The sequence below is a fragment of the Oryctolagus cuniculus genome, chromosome 2, assembly GCF_964237555.1.
Source record: "Oryctolagus cuniculus chromosome 2, mOryCun1.1, whole genome shotgun sequence".
Taxonomy (NCBI): Eukaryota; Metazoa; Chordata; class Mammalia; order Lagomorpha; family Leporidae; genus Oryctolagus; species Oryctolagus cuniculus.
The window spans coordinates 74,825,655-74,837,298 of record NC_091433.1 but is presented as its reverse complement, the minus strand read 5'-3'; the positions used below and the strand labels follow the sequence as shown (position 1 = coordinate 74,837,298).

General features: G+C 39.8%; 1 long non-coding RNA gene across 1 annotated transcript in view; it reads left to right on the top strand.

Moving 5' to 3' along the window:
- The first annotated feature begins 1,519 nt into the window (after positions 1-1,519).
- LOC127487647 (uncharacterized) overlaps positions 1,520-11,644 on the top strand; it is an 86,783-nt gene continuing 76,658 nt past the window's right edge. The window contains exon 1 of the long non-coding RNA XR_007914696.2: positions 1,520-9,874. This is a non-coding gene — a long non-coding RNA (uncharacterized lncRNA). The remainder of the gene's footprint in view (positions 9,875-11,644) is intronic.

The window sequence follows — 11,644 nt, the reverse complement described above, 5'->3', positions numbered from 1 at the left end:
GTACCCCAATGTTTCTAAGTCTGCTTAAAAGCTTGTCAATTAAAATCAAATCAGAGTATGCTAAAGGGATTAAATAAAAGGGGGATGGCCACTTTGCCTACCAGTTAAGATGCTGGTAAGAAAGCTGCATCCCACATGGGAGTGCTGCGGTCAACTCCTAGTTTCAATTTCAATTAGTATCCTTCTAATTCAGGCCCTGTGAGGCAGTGGTGAGGATTCAAAGAATTGGGTTCCTGTTATTCACCTGGGAGTCCTGGATTGCATTCTTGGTTCCCAGCTTCAGTGGACCAGCTCCACCACTACAGGCATTTGGGGAATGAGTCATCAGATAAGAACCCTTTTTCTCTCTCCCCCTCCCCCCCTCTCCTTGTCTCCTCCCTCCCTCTCCCTCTCCCTCTCCCTCTCCCTCTCCCTCTCCCTCTCCCTCTCCCTCTCTCCCTTTCTCATATTAGGCTGTATCTAATAAAATTTTAAAGATTTATTTATGTAAGAGGGAGGCAGAGGGGGAGGGGGGAGATGGGAAAAGGGAGAGAGTGGGGAGGGGAAAGGGGAGAGAGGGAGAGGGGGAGAGATCCATTTTCCATCCACCTGTTAACTCCCCAAATGGCCCCAATGGCCAGGACTGGGCCACACCAAAGCAGGGGCCTGGAACACCATGTGTGTCTCCGACATGGGTGGCTTGATCCCCATCCCTTGGACCAACTTCTGCTTTCCCAGGTACATCAGCAGGGAGCTGGATTGGAAGTGGACCAGCCAAACTCAAACTGGCTCCTCTATGGGAAGCTGGCATTGAAGGCAGATACTTAATTCGCTGTGCCAGAACACTGGCCCCTTAATTTTTTTCTTAATGTCTAGAAGATAGTCACTTCTCCTTAAAGGGTACTCATAGACTAAAAGTGAAGGGGTAGGGAAAGGTATTCAATGCAAATGGAAACCAAAAGAGGAGTATCTCTACTTCTATCAGATAAAGGTGACTTTAGGTCAAAAACTATAAAAGAGGTCATTATAAAGAGGCAACAAGGTGAAGTTATCAAGCGGATATGACAATTGCAAATAAACTTATATGCAGTATTGGAAAGTAAAATTTAAGATATTTAAAAGGAAGGAGTACAAAAGTAAGAATAGGGGATTTCAATACCCTGCTTTTAACAACAGACAGAAAAATTAGTAAGAAAACATCAGATCTGAACTATACTTCAAACCAAATTGTTCTGAAGATATGCACAGAACATTCCATCCAACACCAGCAGAAAATACATTAATCTCAAATACTCACATGTTCTTTTATATATATGTATGTATGTGTGTGTGTGTATATATCTATATGGTGAACACATTTCATTTTTTTTATCTTTTATTTAATGAATATAAATTTCCAAAGTACGACTCATGGGTTACAATGGCTTCCCCCCCCCATACCGTCCCTCCCACCCACAACCCTCCCCTTTCCCACTCCCTCTCCCCTTCCATTCACATCAAGATTCATTTTCGATTATCTTAATATACAGAAGATCAGCTTAGTATACATTAAGTAAGGATTTCAACAGTTTGGTCCCACACAGAAACAAAGTGAAAAATAATAGATGATTTGATTTTTTTTTAAATGATGATGAAATCAGATCAGACCTATTGTCATGTTTAATCCCAGTGAGAGTCAAGTTGGGAATTGATAATTTCTTTTTTTTTTTAACAGAAGATCAGTTTAGTGTACATTAAGTAAAGATTTCAACAGTTTGCACCCCCATAGAAACACAAAGTGAAATATACTGTTTGAGTACTCGTTATAGCATTAAGCCTCAGTGTACAGCACATTAAGGACAGAGATCCTACATGAGGAGTAAGTGCACAGTGACTCCTGTTGTTGACTTTACAAATTGACACTCCTGTTTATGGCATCAGTAATCTCCCTATGCACCAGTCATGAGTTTCCAAGGCTATGGAAGCCCCTTGAGTTCTCCGACTCTTATCTTCTTTAGACACGGTCATAGTCAAAGTGGAGGTTCTCTCCTCCCTTCAGAGAAAGGCACCTCCCTCTTTGAAGACCTGTTCTTTCCACTGGGATCTCACTCACTGAGATCTTTTTGCCAGAGTGTCTTGGCTTCCCATGCCTGAAATACTCTCATGGGCTTTTCAGCCAGATCCGAGTGCCTTTAGGGCTGATTCTGAGGCCAGAGTGCTATTTAGGACATCCGCCATTCTATGAGTCTGCTGAGTATCTCACTTCCCATGTTGGATCACTCTCCCCTTTATTTATTCTATCAGTTAGTGTTAGCAGGTACTAGACTTGTTTATGTGCTCCCTTTGACTCTTAGTCCTTTCATTATGATCAATTGTGAACTGAAATTGATCACTTGGAATAGTGAGATGGCATTGGCACATGCCACCTTGATGGGATTGAACTGGAATCCCCTGGTATGTTTCCAACTCTACCAATTGGGGCAAGTCAGCCCGAGCATGCCCCAAATTATACATCTCTTCCCTCTCTTATTCCCACTCTTATATTTAACAGGGATCACATTTCAGTTAATTTTCAACACTTAAGAATAACTGTGTGATAATTACAGAATTAAACCAGTCATATTAAGTAGAACAGACCAAAAAAATACTAAGAGGGATAATGTATTAAGTTGTCCATTAACAGTCAGGGCTATGCTGATCAAGTCACCATTTCTCATAGTGTCCATTTCACTTCAGGAGGTTTCCTTTTTGGTGTTCAGTCAGTTGTCACCAATCAGGGAGAACATATGGTATTTGTCCCTTTGGGACTGGCTTACTTCACTCAGCATGATGTGTTCCAGATTCCTCCATTTTGTTGCAAATGACTGGATTTCGTTGTTTCTTACTGCGGTATAGTATTCTAAAGAATACATATCCCATAATTTCTTTATCCAGTCTACCGTTGATGGGCATTTCATATATACAGATTTAGGAGTATATTATACTTTATACCCTATCCTCCCTCCTGCTCATACTCCCAACCTTCCTCCTCCTCCTTTTCTTATTTTTCTTTTAATTTTTTACAATTACATGCTTACAGTTTATTTTATAATCATAAGCTTAACCCTCGACTAAGTAAAGAATTCAACAGATAGTAAGAAGAAGAAAAAAACAACTCTGCTCCTCAACTATATAGACAAGGACTGTAAGCAAACATTCGAATCTCAAAGTGTCAATTTTTCACATTTACATTACATTTCTTGTACTCTATTAGTTGCCACAGATCAGGGTTTTTTTTTGGGGGGGGGGGCTTATTTCACTAAGCATAATGCTTTCCAGTCACATCCATTTTGTTGTGAAAGACAGGATTTCATTCTTTCCTATGGCTGAATAATATTGTTTGCTATACACACACACCATATTCTTTATCTAGTCATCACGTATATCCAGAATATACCATATTCTTTATCCAATCATTAGCTGATAGACATCTGGGTTGATTCCATATCTTAGCTATTATGAATTGAACTGCAATAAACATGAGGGTACAGATAACGCTTTCATATGCTGATTTCACTTGATTTGGGTAAATTCCCAGGAGTAGATGGCTGGGTCATAAAGTGGATCTATTTTCAAATTTCTGAGAAATCTTCATACCGTCTTCTACAATGTCTGTACTAGTTTACATTCCTACCAATAGTGTATTAAGATATTTTCCCACACATCCTCACCAGCATTGAATGTCTGATTTTTGTATGCTAGCCATTCTAACCAGGGCGAGGTAAAACCTCATTGTGGTTTTTATTTGCATTTCACTGATGGTTAGTGATACTGAGCATTTTTTTCATGTATTTGTTGGCTATTTGAATGTCCTTTAGTGCTTATGTTAGGCCACAAAATTAGTCTTAACAAATTTAAGAAGCATGCAATTATATTAATAATCTTTTCCAATTAGAATAATGTAAAACTAACAATCAATAACAAGATGAATCATGGAAAAAGTCGTAAGTGTATGGAAATTAAGTAATGTGATTAGGAACAACTACTGGGTCAAAGCGCAAGCAGAATTAAAAAAAAATTAAGGCCAGCACCATGGCTCATTTGGCTAATCCTCCACCTGCGGTGCCGGCATCCCATATGGGTACCGGTTCTAGTCCTGGTTGCTCCTCTTCCATCTCTCTGCTGTGGCCCGGGAGGGCAGAGGAAGATGGCCCAAGTCCTTGGGTCCCTGCACCCATGTGTGAGACTGGAAGCAGCTGGCTCCCGGCTTTGGATCGGTGCAGCACCGGCTGTGGCGGCCATTTGGGCTGTGAACCAATGGAAGGAAGACCTTTCTCTCTGTCTCTCTCACTGTCTATAACTCTGTCAAATAAATTGGGGAAAAAATTATAAAAAAAATGATAGGTAACATCTAGCAGGTAACACTCAGTGGTGAAGACTGAACACTTGTGCTCTAAGATCAAGAAAAAGAGAAGGATGCCTACTCTTACAGCTTCTATTCAACAAACTATTGGAAGCTTTAGCTAGAGCAATTAGGTAAGAAAAACAAAGGCAACTGACTAGGAAGGAAAGAATGAAATTGTCCCTGCTGATGACATGAAAGCCCCAGGACCTCACCAAAAACTGTTGGTACTAATAATTCAGCAAAGTTGCAAAATCCAAAGATCAACATGTGAAACTCAGGAGCACTTTCTAACTTACAGTGAACTACCTGAAAAGTAAAATTAAGAAAACAATCCCATGGGGTGGGCAATGCAGCTGAGCAGTTTAAGTCACCACCTGAGACATTCCCATCCATCCCTTTTTGGTCTGGCTACTCTGTTTCTGACCTAGCTCCTTGCGAAGTTGCTGAAGGCAGTGGATGATGGCATAACTACTTGGGTTACTGCTACTCACAGGGGAGAAATCCAGGTGGAGTTCCTAGCACCTGGCTTCAGCCTGGCCCAACTCTGGCTTTTGCAGGTACCGGGGAGAGACAAAGCAGATGAAAGATAGATTTCTCTCTCCCTCTGTCATTGTCTTTCAAATAAATAAATCTTTTTTAAAAGAAAACAATTTCATTTGCCATATCATGAAAAATACTTAATAACATAATGAAAGAAGGATACTGAAAACTATAAAACACTGATAAAATTAGAGATGATACAAATAAATGTAAGGATTGTTTATATTCATAGACTAAAAGAGCATTAAATGTCTATACAACCCAAGTGATTTGATCTACAGATTCAAACAAATCCCTATGAAAACCAAATGCCATTTTTCACAGAAATAGAAAAAAAATCCAAAATTTTAATGGAAACTGCAGAAGACTTTGAATAGCTAAGAAACAATGAACACATGGAACAAAATGGGAGACTTCCCACTAACTGATACCAAAATATATTACAAAGCTACAGTACTCATAATAGCATGGTACTGGCACAAAACGGACTGTCTGAGGGGGAGATTTAACCTGGCACTTACGATGCCAATTGTGATGCCTTTGTGTTGAATGGGAGTGCCTGGATTCCAGTGCTGGTCCCCTTTCCCAACTGTAGCTTCCTGATGGCTCCAGCAGTTGGGAAACCCAGAATGACTTCCTCATTCCTGGATTAACGCCAGCTGTTGCCAGTATTTGGCAAGTGAGCTAGTGGATGGGAGATTAATTCTCCTTCATTCTCTCTACACACACACACACACTTTCTCTCTCTCTGAAACTAAATAAAAATGTTAAAAATAAAATACCAGTCACAGTGACAAATGATATAGGACAGAGAGCCCAGAAATAAGCCTCATATCCATGGTCAATTAATTTTCAACAAAGTTGCCAGGAGCACACAACACAGAAAAGGACAGTCTGTTTAATAAATGATGTTGGCAAAGCTGTCTATCCACATACAGAGGAATGAAATGTAACCCTTATTTCAACCCCCGATAAAAATCAACACAAATTGGACTGAAGCAGTAACTGTAACAGCAGGAACTGAAACTACTGGCAGAGAACATGGGGCAGCTCCATGATGTTGGTCTCTGCAGTAATTTCTCGGGTAGGCCTCCAAAAACACATGCAACAGAAGCAAACACAGAAAAATGGGATGGTATCAAACTAACATGGCTCTGCACAGATAAGGAAACAATTAGGAGCAAAGAACCAAGTCAAAATTGAGGAAATGTTTCTAAATCATCCAGATAATGGGAAAATACCAAAATATAAGTAAATCAAGTACCTAATAAAATCACCCCATGTACAAATGGGCAAAGGACTTGAATAGAATAGCTATTTCTCAAAATAATAATGTTAAAGGTCATTAGATACAGGGAAAATGCTTACCATCACTAATCAATCATTAGGAAAATGAAAATTAAAACCACGAACCTTCATTCTTGAACTGTAAGAAGATATAACGAAGAAAGAGAACTATAGACAAACATCCCTAATGAACATAGATTTAGGAATCCTCAACAAAATACTAGCTCATCAAATCCAACACCACACCAGAAAGATCTTTCACTGAGACCAAGTGGGATTTATGGTATGCAGGCATGGTTCAACTATATAAGGAAATCAGTAAATGTGATAGATTACATTAACAATTGGAAGAATCAAAACCATATGATTATTTCAGGGCCGGCGCTGTGGCTCACTTGGTTAATCCTCCACCTGTGGCGCCAGCATGCCATCTGGGTGCCGGGTTTTAGTCCCGGCTGCTCCTCTTCCAGCCCAGCTCTCTGCTATGGCCTGGGAAGGCAGTGGAGAATGGCCCAAGTGCTTGGGCCCCTGCACCCACATGGGAGACCAGGAGGAAGCACCTGACTCCTGGCTCCTGGCTTCAGCTCAGCACAGCACCGGCTGTAGTGGCCATTTGGGGAGTGAACCAATGAAAGGAAGGACTTTCTCTCTGTCTCTCTAGCTCTGTCAAAATTAAAAAAAAAGCATCTGATTATTTCAATAGATACAGAGAAGTCATTTGTTAAAATACAGCATCCTTTCATAATAATAAAATCCATAAGCAAATTGGGTATAGAAGGAATATTCTTCAACACAATAAGGCCATTTATGACAAATGCACAGCCAGCATCATATTGAATGGGGAAAAGTTTGAAGCATTTCTATTCAAACTGTAACCAAACAAGGATGCTCATTTTCACCACTGTTACACAAATTGCCCTGGAAGTTTTAGCCAGAGCCATTAGGCCAAAAAGAAGGGAAAAGAGAGAGAGATACAGAGAGAGTGAGAGAGAGAGAGAGAGATACAGATAAAAAAAAAGTCAAATTATCCCTTTTTGCGGATGTTCCCCTCTATACATGGGGGAACAAAAAAACTCCACTAAGACAATTGGAACTCATGAGACAGTTTGGTAAAGTTGCAGGATGTAAAACTGACACACAGAAGTCAATAGCACTTGTGTACACAAAGAATGCATGGCTGAGAAAGAACATTTAATATCAGTTTTATTCACAATAACTACAAAAAATTAAATGTTTTGAAATAAATTTAACCAAGGAGGTGAAAGGTCTTGGCAATGAAAATTACAGAAAATTTTTTAAAGAAATAGAAGACCACACAGAAAAAAATAGAAAATACTTCCTTGTTTGTGGATCGGAAGAATTATTATCATCAAAATGTACATACTAAACAAAATAAGGTTTACTTTATACAAAGGTCCAATCAAAATTGATCAGTGATGTAAAACTGTTACTGATATCATCAAATTACTAGAGGAAAACCTTGGGGAAACTGTGCAAGACATTGCTATAAGCGAAGACTTCTTGGAAATGACACCAGAAGCACAGGCAATCAAGGTAAAGAGAGACAATGAGGAGGACATCCAGTCTTTGCACTGCAAAAGAAAACACTCAGCAAAATGAAGAGACAACTGACAGAATAGGAGAAAATATTTGCAAGCTCTGCAATTCATAAAGGATTAATATCCAGGATCTATAAAGAGCAGAAAACTCAACAAATCAAGCAATCCAGTTAAGGAGGGGGCAACGAACATAACAGGCACTTTTCAAAGGATAGAATACAAGTGGTCAACAGACACAGGAAGAAATGTATAAGGGAAATGCAAATCAAAACCAGAACGAAGTTTCACCTCACCCCAGTGTGAATGACTGCTATCCAACAAACAAACAAACAAACAAACAAAAAACAGTAAATGCTGGTGAGGATGTGAGGCAAAAGGTACACTAATACATTGTTGGTGGGAAGTAAACTATTATCAACATTGTGGAAGACAGTATGGATATTCATCTGAAATATGAAAGTAGATTTACCATATAATCCAGCCATCCTACTCCTGGGAATTTACCCAAAGAAATAAAATCATCATATGAAAAATTATCTGTACCGCTTGTTTATTGCAACTCACTACACAATAGCTAAGATATGGAATCAACCCAGATGTTCACCAGCTGATGACTGAATAAGGAAAATGTGGCATATATACACCATGGAATAATACTCAGCTATAAAAAGAATAAAATCCTGTCCTTTGCAACAAAATGGATGCAACTGGAAACATTATGCTTAGTGAAATAAGCCAGTTTCCAAAAGACAAGTGGCATGTATTTCCCCATATTTGCTAGCTAATACAGCATACAAGAATATACATATATGAATGAAATGGACATCTTGTGATATTTTTAGCCCTTGTATATATATACATACACACACACACACACACACACACTCCTGTGGAAATGTGTTCTTCCTACTTTTTGAAAATTATGCTTAGTGGTGATTTAAGCCTGTGATTATAGAATGGATTGAAATTTTGCTTTGCAAATATTAAAGGGAAAGAAGGAAGGCAGGGAAGGGAAGGGAAGGAAAGGAAGGAAGGGGATTGAAAGATCAGGAGAAGGAGGGACAGAGTGAAGTTTGGTTATCTTCTTAGTACTGTACCTATGAAGGCCAGCATTGTGGCACAATAGTCAAGCCACTTCCTCAAATGCCAGCATCCCATATGGGCACCAGTTTGAGTCTTGGCTGCTCCCTTCTAGTGCGCCTGGAAAAGCAGCAGAGGAAGGCCCAAGACCTTGGGTCCCTGCACCCACATGGGAGACCCAGCTGAAGCTAATGATTTCACCCTGGCCCAGCCCTGTCTGTTGTAGCCTCTTGGGGAGTGAACCAGCAGACAGAAAATTGATCTCTCTCTACCTTTCAAATAAGTAAGTCTTTAAAAAAACACTGTACCTATGAAAATTCTGTCCTTTGTGACAATATGGATAAATCTATAGGACATTAAGGTGAGATAAGCCAGGTCCAGAAAAAATACTGTATGATTACACTTATATACAGATATGGATCCACTTGTATTTCAGTCACACTTTTAAATGGAAAAAGTTGAACACATAGAAACATAGACTGACAGCTGCTTAAGCCCAAGGGGCAGAGGGTGGTAGATGAGAGAAGAGGTCACAGTTCTAGTCAGGGGGAATAAGTTCTGGTTATCTATTATTAACACTAGTCACTGGGCTGTGCAATAAGGTACTGCAGATTTCAAAAATGTGCTACCAGAGTGCATTTTAGATTGTTACTACAAAGATAAGTATATGAGGTGATATGTTAAGTGGCCTACTTTTATCATTCCATAATATATACAGGGATCAACATGAAGTAGGCAAGCATATAAGTTAAAATTGATTAGGTCTGTGAGCTGGAAGACCATGTCTTCGCCTCACCCCTGTGTGACCTCATGCCCCTGATACCTTCACCACACCCCCTCTGTGACCTCATCCCCCGTCCTGGCCACACCTGGGTGACAACCAGCCAATCAAGTTAATTAACCACTCCCCCTTTAGAAGTGGGTTAAAAGCCTAGGACATGATGTGTCCGGCTCTTCTCTTTTGCCTGGGCTCTTCCCAGGAGGCGGGCTTGCCATAGCCTGAAGGCCACGTGCCCTAGGCTTTCTGGCCTAGATACTCCTCCATGCGGCTGGTTCCTGGTGCTCGGTATGAACCCATATTTACCTCTCTCGCACACTCTGCCTCTGCTTTGCTGCCGGTGATAAGTGGTGGATAGCAGCTCCAGGTGCTGACTGCACATGGCTTTGGCCTGCTCTCTGAGTGGTATGGACGCTACCCTAGTTTCCAGACCTTTTTCTCTCCAACCTGAACTAAACCCTCACTTTCCTAGATACCTCTCGCACTAACTGGCACAGTTTTATCTATGGTGTGATCGACACCCTGATTTACATCCTAGGCCCTGGCCCAGGAAACTATCTTAGAAATTAAGTATTTCACATATTGTTAAGTTCTGAGACATTGTAACATGATTTTCAAAGTAATTATTTATATATATAATTTATATATATATATAAAAGAAAGCAATATGGCTTGCTTTTATATATATATTCTTTTATATATATATTATATAATGTATATAATATATATTTACAACCAGCATCAAATACACCAGTTGTAGAGTAATGAAAATTGCAATGCTTTGGTTAATGGTACATAAGAATCAATCCTTAAAATGAAAAACGGATATGCAAAAATATTGCAATAAAAATCCAAAGTAGATGGTGATTTGGTTTTGTGAAATCCTACCAACAGATTATATGTTTATCATTGATGACAGTTCACATAGTGTTTGGGTCAGGCTTTTAAAAACTGTCAAGAAAATACCTGAAAGATTTTTATGACGCCAATGAAAACCTCTTAAAGTATCAAGACCAATTCCAGTTACCACTCTAATATATTTTCTCACTAAAACCATTTGCCTCTTATTCCTGTGATAAGAATTTCTAAAATTTTACAACTCGTTATACCTCCTAAGAGCTGTTTATATTATATTGGGATATTTTTCCTAGAAAGATTTATCTATTGAATGTCAGAGTTACAGAGACACAGGGAGAGATCTTCTATCTACTGGTTCACTCCCCAAATGACCCAATGGCCAGGCTGAAGCCAGGAGGCTGAACCTCTTTCTGGGTCTCTCACATAGGTGTCAGGTGCCCAGGCACTTAGGCAAACTTCCAGTGCTTTACCAGGCATGCAAGTACCGGTTTGGGTGGGGAGCAGCTGAGACTTGAACTGCCGCTCATGTGGGATGCCAGCATTGCACCCTACAGCTTAACCTGCTGCTCCATATTTTGGCTCTCAACACATGACAAAAACCAACCTGATCAGGAGAGCTCATTCTCCATCTTAGACTGAGGGTATCCTTGAAAAGGGTACCTGCTTCTCAGTTAAATTTAAAAGCACAGTTCACACAAATCGTTCTCAGTCTTCAAAGAACTCAGTTTTCGTCCTAAGCCCTGAAATTGGTTAAGCAATGTCCTCATTTACCATTGTAGGTACTGAGTTATATACGCATAAGAGCTGTGACAATTCCTTTATATATATACACACGCACACATATAGAGTCATTCCTGTCACAGTGTATTAAGGGGCTATGGCTATGAGATGGAAGCTATGCTAGCTTCACACAGTAACTGCCACTGGACTCCAATAAATGGTTGACAGCCTCCCCAGGACCAGTGTTCTTTCTTCCAAAAACTGCATAGATTTCTGTCCTAATAAACTGCATTTCCTTTGCTCTCTGTACATGCGTGAGTGAGGTCATCTCCTCTTGTGCAGCTGTGTCCCTGACTGCAATCCTATTCTTTATTTACAAATCAAATCTATTTTAGTGGAGATCTGTATATACACGTAGGACTTTGATACAGGTTAGGTTTTATTCCCCAGATGTTTCTATTGTATAAAGAATTCGGGAGG